Raw genomic sequence first — 9,624 nt, forward strand, 5'->3', positions numbered from 1 at the left:
GCACGTTTTTAGTAGATTTCAAGTCCTTCTTCCGTGTCATCTTATAAATGGGGTAAATGCTTGAAACCAGAGTCTCTCTCTCTCTCTCTCTCTCTCTCTCTCTCTCTCTCTCTCTCTCTCAGCAACTAGCAGGAACCCGCACGGTTCTACTTTTTGAGGCGTTAAGAGTAGATTTACTTTCTTCAGTAAATCCTGCATGTGAAAAATATCCATGTTCTTACCATTTATGTATATGTCACACCATTCTATTATTTTCATTCATATCTATGAGTATTCATCCTTTAGCACAGATTCTGAAAATGATAACAGGTAATTTTTTATAAAAGGAAACAAAGGCATGATTAAACAAATAATAGTTAATGGAAATATTTCTTTTGGATGTGAATATATAAAACAATTGTGAGGAAACACTGGAAAGTATACTGTACATTAAGTACTCATAACGTTGGGAATAAAAGCGGAAAGCGTGAATTTTCCCGCATTTGCATGAAAATAAAATGTATCCTCCAGACGAAAAAAAAAGGAAGAAAAATTACCAACACTATCATTGATGCAGAAAGACATAAAAGGATTTTTTATTAAAAGAATGACAATAGAAATTATGATGCTAATGACGAACTGCAACCATGATACCGGATGTCTCTCCCTTTCTTAATTCTTGAGATTCTTTTGGGGTTTTTTAATATGGTTAAATACCGCTGTCTTAGTGGGTTCTGCCTCTACGCTACGCTATAGTAAGCACTTCTACACTTCTGAAACCTTTTGTGCCACGCGATAGAAATGGATCATTTTCTAAACTTATTTTGACGCTTAGGAAGGATGAGGGACTAGCAACAACAGTTACACTATAATGGAGCCTCAAATCGCGTCTGAATTGTAATATTCCTTACTTAACAGAAGTCATCATCGGAACAATGCAATCCTCCCGAGTCTATGGAAAGTAAGACAAAAAGTTCATCATAAGGCCAGAGTTCACAGTGGGGTAGGAAATGTGCCTCATTCGTCTTCAACAGTAAGTTGAACCGTATTCGGAAGAAATGCGGACGTCAGAGATCTAAAAAAGATTTTCTACAAAATTATTGGATGAGCAGGAAGAGGATGCCCTGCCAGAAAGTTTATAAAATCAAATATCATCGCGGCTCTTCCGTAAATAGCACTGATACTGCGGTTTAATCTATTTCCTAAAATTATGGTACATAATTGTAATTTTATTTTTAGCATAAGGTTCAATAGTAGCAGGAGAAGGAATAACCCTTTTTGCCAATATAGCTTAATCTTTACGAAATATGAACAGGACCTTTGTTTTGGGGGAAAAAATAGACTCCAGAGTGATTTATATCAAAGTGGTCAGATACTCATCACATTATGGACAAACCGGATCAGAGAGAGCTGATTTTGCTCCTGCAAGGAATAAGCGCGTCCGCTGTAGGTCCTCATTTTGACAACAAAACGCAAAAGATGTTCAGAGTGTATTGTCGTCTGCGCCGTTTGCATTCAATAACTGGCCTTTGCGGGGATCACCTCTGATGGAGACCATGACAATCTCTGTGGGCCTTGCATTACGCGCTGCTTCGTAGCCTCCTGTGCTCGAGGCACTCACCAACTCCAGCCCTCGGCCTACGCAGCAGTAATGGAACATTTTCAGAAAGTCCTTTCGGAACCTCTGACTAAACGTGCAGTAGATAATAAAGTTCACAGAAGAGTTTATAGTGACGAGAAGGTTACTGAATTCCTTCAGCTTATGAATAGCGATGTTTGCTATTTCAAGAATGTTTAAGATGCAGGCCAAGACATTGCACAAGAAGAACACTATAACAACAGCAAGTAACATGAGGGCCAGTTTGATTTCTTTTCTCTGTCGTCTGCTGAGAAGCTGGATCCCTTGGTTGGCGGTTCGTACCTGCGGAAGAGACACACGAATGTACAACACTCTTCACCTTTGGCAGGCTCTTGGTAGAGAGATGGATGACTACAATTCGAAACATTTTATGAAGCATTTTCTTCTCTACATTTTAATGGGACACAAGGAAAGGATAAAAATCATGCCTCGGAAATTGACATAAAGAAAATAAGATTCAGATGATAAATTTGGCTTACAAATATTTTTTCAGATGATAGCAATCTCTCTCTCTCTCTCTCTCTCTCTCTCTCTCTCTCTCTCTCTCTCTCTCTCTCTCTCTCTCTCTCCAAAGAGGAAAATTAAGATCAAATATCATACAAAACTGCATAAAAATTGTTGAAGAAGAACTCAAGAAATCAAAAAGAATCTGGAATTCGAGAGTTAAGGAAGAGAAGTCCAAAGTTGGGGAGGGTTTTCAGCTCAGGAAAGACTATTTCCTTATGAGGTTCTCTTCAGAATACGTTGGCTAGCCGATGTGAGTATTATGTTAATATAATAGCCTAAATTTCCAGTTTTATTTAGTTGTAAACATTCTGCACAAAGCAACATTTCTTACACGTTATTTTAAACTTTGCCTTTGTTAGTTGCAGATTTCGTTATTCAGTTTCACTGCTGATTTTGCTTAGAGAAAAGTTTTTGTTTTTGTTTTTAGGTAAATTGTAAAGTACAGTCAGTCTAAAGGATGTTGTACGTTTTCATATATACCACATACATTACTGTCTATGCATGCATACAATCCGCGGACACTAAGAAGAAACTAAATACGCACCTCTAGGTAGATTTGACCATTTAAGATCAAGAGACTGAGGAATGGTATCAAATACTGGACAATCAAATACATCCAGGTGATATACACTTGCTGATAAAGATGATTCTGTCTGAGAGCCGTTGGTCTGATAACGAAGTAACTCTTCCCGTCCTTCTGATGCTCCTGTTGAGAATGAAACTTGGTTTAGTTCTCTGAAACATAAGGTTTTTTAATATATTACAGACGTTAATTGTATCTATTCCATCCTTTCGTTGTGGAAATTTAGAAAATACGTGTCGCTTTTGTCACCGGGAGGAACTATTTAAAAAGTCTTGTAAAAGAACTACTGCCTCAATTTCAAAGCAGAATTCACCATAATGAGAAGTAGAACTAAGTTATGCATCCTAAAACATGGCACTAGTCGAGAAATGGCCTCATAAAGTTTCACCATGTTCAACTTTATGTCATGTTTACTGTCTTTGTAAATAAAATTTCTAAATTAATGTCTGAGGTAAAATTTTCATATACAGTACATTACCAAATACATTGGGCAAGTTTGTCCTAATTTTTTTAATCTCATGTTTTAGATTAAAGGACAAAAGATTTTATTAGTGCTAAGGGGTCGTCTTTTAATTCTATTCTACCAAACAAGGAAACTTGAACAACTAATCTTGTACTGCATTTCCTGAAGCATTCAGCGTTAGTTATAGTTTACCTGAAGTTTCCCAGAAGCGGGTAAATACCAAATTCGATTAACGTTATGCTGACTTCGTAAGATTTATGTTTTTACTCAAAAGTCTTTGATGAATGATACTGTAATTACTTTCTTTTTATTCACAAGAGACCATGGTTGATGAGGAAACATTGTAGCTTAAGAGGAGATTTAAAAAGCAAACATTTGACGGAGAATATCTGTACCGTGGTCTTTTTCCTAGACCATGATCTGTACTCTTGTCGCAGGTTTAGCCCAGAAACCGCCAAGTTGTAAATTTTAGATAAAAGGAAAATTTGAGACAGAATACAAAGATGGGCCTTCCATATATGTAATAGCAAGGATGCAGAACTATATTGCAAGTAGAGAGATAAAATAACCATCAACATAACACTTCATAAATCTAAGATTTTTTTCAGGGTATTCTTAACTAGGAAAAAAAAGGTAGGATCAGTTATATGGATTAGGAAATATGGTTAGAGTTGAAATAATTCTAAAAAAAAGACAATTATTTATAAAAATTATTTGCATGTTTAGTCATTTTTTAATGCTGAAAGTTCCTCTGTGTGATAATGTAAACGAAATGTTGAGGAATACAGTCAGGAAAAGATAGTTTGGCACGCACCCTTGACATGCCTCATTTTCTTATATTTTTCATTTCATTCCAACTGCCATTTTAATTCATATCATTCAAATGCTCCAACTGGCCATCACTTTTACAGGACCTGTCTCTTTGCCCGTCGGTCGACTGTCCTCACACTTACACACACTCTCAAGCACCGTCCATTCTCTGAGATGTGAGGTCCCATATATCATTTGACAATTCCCAAAACTTATTTCCATAAGCTGAAGTCTCTGCACCCACATTCACACAGGTTTTTATTTGAATAATATAAAGCCAGTCTAATCTACTGTCTCAGAGATGTCGAGTCCTAATTAAGGCAATGGACATCTTTAAGACTAATACTAATCCCATTGCATGAGCTGCTGTTCTCAGTGCTAATTCCCACAGATGGATGAATAACTGTTGGTTTGCCAAAGAGTGACGACTCACGTGGAATCTCAATGCATCATCACTAACCCCCCCTCCCCAATGGGGAAGAGGCGTCGGTGCTAAAAATGCACACATGTATATTCAGTGACGATTGCTGCCACGGTGGTAGTAAGCAGTACAATCTGGACACAGCTGCCCTGATAAGTTCTAGTGATTTAGAATAGGGATATAATTTAGCCCAAGGCAGAGAAACGCCTAGTGAATGGTTGTGGTCCCCTTGGTGGGAAGAAATGTCCCCTAAATGGCAGGAGAGCCTCCACCTCGGAGGTCAAAGTCAACCTTATTTTCACCTAGTTGAGATGCAAGGAAAGGAGAATAACAGCATTCTCACTTTCTGTGAAGTGTGAAAGTTACCAAATGGCAAAGGCCATGTACAGTAGACCTATACTATATTTGATATTTGATATATATATATATATATATATATATATATATATATATATATATATATATATATATATATATATATATAATATATATCTAAATAACACAAAATTAACTGTGTATAAAGTTATTACTTCCACAGCGGACCTCAATAATGAGGAAGGTTCAAAAGAGGATATACGTTATTTCTAAGATTTCAGAGGTGCGTCCACCTCCATCTTCAAGAATCCCAGATAATGACTCCTCTTTTGAACCTTCTTATTATATATATATATATATATATATATATATATATATATATATATATATATATATATATATATATATATATATATATATATATATATATATACAGTACAAGAGTCCTGACCAAGGATTAGATATTTTACGTTTTTATTGTTGTTACTTTTTCTGACAATGCGTTCCATTATTAACAAAAGATGTTCAAATCAAAACATGAAGTATGTTTAATGAATTATTCTTATCATGATTTCGCCACACGCTAAATAATTTCAATTTTCAATAGAAATGTTTAACATAAATTTAACATTGCAATGACAACGATCTGTCAACCAAACTCAGAGGTCCACACTAGGCCTTTTATCCATTTCAGTACTTTACCATCACTCATGGGCCACCACCATACAATGCCCGTGCTGGCATAAGGCGGGCTTAATCTAATCCAACCAAAGAACTAACCTGGAGGTCATTCATTCAGCCGAAATTCCAGTAACGCTGTATTGATACAAAGACCTACAACTGCTGTAGGAACAATATTATATATAATCAATAAAGATTTGGCTGCAAATAAAGCAAATTACATCTGTGACAGGAAAATTGAAATTAAATTATGAGAAGAGATTGATAATGGAAATTTAAAGCTGAAAAGTAAAAAAAAAAAATGAAAACGTGAGAAAGACCTTCATTTGGTATGTAACAGTATGAGTAACATCTGCGCGTGCCGTATATCTCTTATGCATATGTTCATGTATGTGTGAGAATCCATAACGTGGAGGCCACTGTTATATGTAAGGGAGTATTTATTGTCAAGGGATCAGCAAGACACCACAGCTCACCTCATAGAAGTGTTCCCAGAACCTCGGCAGGTTGTAGAGAACCGAGAAGAGGGAGGCTGCAATCACCAGCATCCTCGCACGGCCGTATGTCACCAGCGACCTGAATCGGAAGGGCAAGCAGACGGCCACGTACCTTTCGACCGTCAGAATCACTGTCAAGTAAATGGATCCTGTGCGAGCTATGACGCCCAAAGGGAAGAAGATCGGGAACACTTCCAACAGCCCATTGACATACCATGATATACTGTTGGTGTATAGGCCTATTTCAATCAGACCAAATGCTAGAACTGAAGTTATGATCACTAACAAGTCGAACGTAGTAAGCCAGAGCAAGCAACAGTTGATTGAAGAACGCACGTTGAGCCTGAAAAAGAGCGTCAGTATTATGTATATGGTCAGCCTTCCCAAGCAACCGCCTTGGGTACTCGAAACATTTAAAAACAGCCAGAAATGGACAAAGTTTACATTTTCTGTCGGCATTTCATGATCGATTAACAAGTAAGGAAAAGTACACAAAATACGGTACATCAAAAGAGATTAAAATGTTATTAAAAGCCAACATTCAGCCGCTGGTTCCCGTCTGTTTACAGTTCACCAAAATGTCTCTGGTTCATGCAAGCGCAGGCGTTCATGTGGAAGAATAAATTCAGCTCTTAATGTCAGCTGGGTTCTTGAAAAATACAAGTGGCAGAACTAGATGCTTAGGCGAAGTGCAGCAAGAATTCTCTTCCCTCCTACGTGTAAACTACTAAACGTTTTTACTTCGCAGAGCCACGGAATTTAATCATGACTTGAATAACGACCACCGCTGAGCATCTCTGAGACCCTGCTGATACACTTTTGGAGCCATCTTTAGATTAAGTATGTCTAGATATTGACCAACCCTAATCAGCTCCTATTTACGCCTTCACGTAAAGAAGACATTATTAAGTAAACGCTCTGAAAGAAGTAAAATTACCAGTTAAAAGACGCCCCCCCCAAAAAAAAATTAACAAAAGAAACCAGATCATATGTGGAAATTATCATGTTATTTGCAAGGATGCGGTAGTGTAGAATAACTATACACAATATGAGTGCGCTAATACCAAAAAGTAATCTGAATATGAATACTGTAACTTATAAATCGTATATATGATTAGAGACCTCTGCCTGCAGAGGTGTCTGATCGTAAATCTGATTTATAAATGAAAGGATTCAACTTCAGATTACCTTTTAAATTATATGTGCAATAGTTGTTATTATATCAAGGAGAAAAGCTAAGTATAAAAACTGGAATTTGTTTTTATTCTGCATAAACTCGAAGACATACTTCTACCCAAAGAACAATGATTGATTTAACGAAAGTTACTAGAACATCATACAATATAAAACGAAATGTGATGCATATAGTAACAGATACAAGGATATTATATGAAGTTGCTATTATGTACATTTAATATATGATAGAGATTGCGTGAATTTTAATATAGTGTCCTACACAATATACGTTTTTCTTTACCTGTAGAGTATGACGATAGAAATTATATTTCCGGCTAATCCGAAGAGTCCGATAATCGTCAGCAGTAGTCCGTGAACGATAAACCGGAGCAACGGCGAGGAAGCGGCGAGGTGGGTGAGTTCGTCGTACTCATCATAATCATAGTAGAAGGTTCCGTTTGGATCGTAATCTTCCGAGATGAAGGAGTAGTTTGCGTCGAGAACCTCTGTGTCGATTGCGGTGACTGACTCCCGGGCCATGGCTGGTTCAGTTTACCTCTACCCTTCCTCGATTGCCAGTGGATCTGAGTACAGAAAGTAATTTGCAAACATCATAATAACATAAGGTTTTGCCTCTGGGTATTTGGAAGTTTCATATTCAAGACTAGTCAGAGAAACCCTGATGAATTATCGAAGATTAAATATTTGCGAGCATTCTTGGAATCGAAAGAACCACGTCACGAGTGCTGCTGCGTAAAAATAAAAAAATGTATCTGAGTCTACTGTGAAAATCACTAAAGAAGCTAAAATAATGTCAGAATGATCTTATCTGCATAACATTGCGTTTATACCATTCCAGAAGAGTTTGGTAATTTAGTTCATTAAGATAAAATTATTCATCCAGAAAGTTATACTGTACTTCCTTTAAAGTAAATATGCTGTCTAGAAAAAAACTCATAGCAACAGACCAAGTACTTTTTCGGAATTTCAGGCCCAGTGGCTGATACGTTCTCTAGATATTTACTTTTACTTTATCGTTCAGTATCGAGTGTTATTCGGTATAACACATTTGGATACACGTCAAGACTAGACCATTTAGTTCGGAGATCCACTTATATCTACGACACTTGTACAGTGGTCAGAAACAGCTGACAACTGCCTATGAACCAAGACTTTTCGATCCAGTGACCTGAAAACAGCGTTTTTCAAACACCAATGACTAAATCTAACCGCAAGGAAAATCGTCAGCTAATTTTCTAAGAACACATAATATTTTAAATAAAATTTTAATGCTAATATCTTAACACTGGTGTCAAGAAATAGTCGTTGTTTTTAGTGTTTTTTACAGTTTTTATTCTGGCAAGTTTTACGTTAATTATACCCATTATCCAACCTCAAGACCAAAATCACTTTTGGAATGTTACTGGAAATAATCATAACTATTTTCCATGTCCTCGGGCTTCTTTGCAGCGTCCCCTCGCCCCTCGGCTCCTGCTTCTGCCTTCAACTTCTCCAGTAGGTCCCTTTCCAACTAGTTGCTCACCTCCTTCAACTTTACCTCTCTGCAGTTCTTATCTCTCGCTACAAAGCGAATCCCTCGGGCTTCTGTATGAGAACCTAGACTCGTGACTTAATGGTCTCGTTAAACTACTTTGTAATAATAATAATAATAATAATAATAATAATAATAATAATAATGATGATGATGATGATGATAATGGAGGAACAAATCCACAGTTATGTATGGCTACAAATATATGTAAATTCCATATACATGTAAATCTATACAGAGCTTTCGGGAAACTGTTCGATTCCCCTTTTCAATCTCCCCTTTCCAATAATAATAATAATAATAATAATAATAATAATAATAATAATAATAATAATAATAACAATTTTGAATTTTGCCTGTAAATTTCAAAAGAGGTTAGTTATATTCTTTCCAGTCGTTCAGACATTAGGACATAGCAGTTCGAAAACGGTTTAAAAAGCAGGAAAACAAGCTATACGTAATGCACCCTCTCTTCAGTAATTTTCTTGTCAATGAAGGATTAAAAACATTCAGAGCCACTTTCCCTCTTGTCTTTACATACCCAAATTATCACCTCTACCTTCTCAGTATTCTAAGTAATAATCCTTCTCTATTAAACCTAGTGTTCCATGGGCAGACACCGGCTTAGGACATCAGCAGAGGATTTTCTCTAACCTCCTTCACTTGAGGCAGTCAGTGTACCAGATGCGCCATACTCCTTCACTTCGCCGTCTTTTTCTACTGCAACGATTCTTTGCTATTCCAGTCTTGTATTCCGCGATGATCTCACTTTTACCCTTCCTCTCCCTTCCTCTCCAAGTGCCAAACATCGATTCTCCTTTCACTAAGTATACTTGTTATATACGTATTCATGTCCGTAAATATTAATCAGATTAAAACTTTTTGCTGAAACAGTAATACAAGGTATGGTGAGCAGCAGCTCACAGCAGTGGTCATCTGGTGACTTTCATAAAACAGAGGTGTTCAAATGTTAGAGCTTTATCCCTGATATCCTACAGGAT

The 9,624-nt window shown here is 36.8% G+C and overlaps 1 pseudogene; it reads right to left on the minus strand.

The window, feature by feature from the left end:
• Nucleotides 1–353: 353 nt before the first annotated feature.
• LOC136850618 (FMRFamide receptor-like) overlaps nt 354–9,624 on the minus strand; it is an 18,244-nt pseudogene continuing 8,973 nt past the window's right edge.

Source organism: Macrobrachium rosenbergii, chromosome 22, assembly GCF_040412425.1.
Source record: "Macrobrachium rosenbergii isolate ZJJX-2024 chromosome 22, ASM4041242v1, whole genome shotgun sequence".
Lineage (NCBI taxonomy): Eukaryota > Metazoa > Arthropoda > Malacostraca > Decapoda > Palaemonidae > Macrobrachium > Macrobrachium rosenbergii.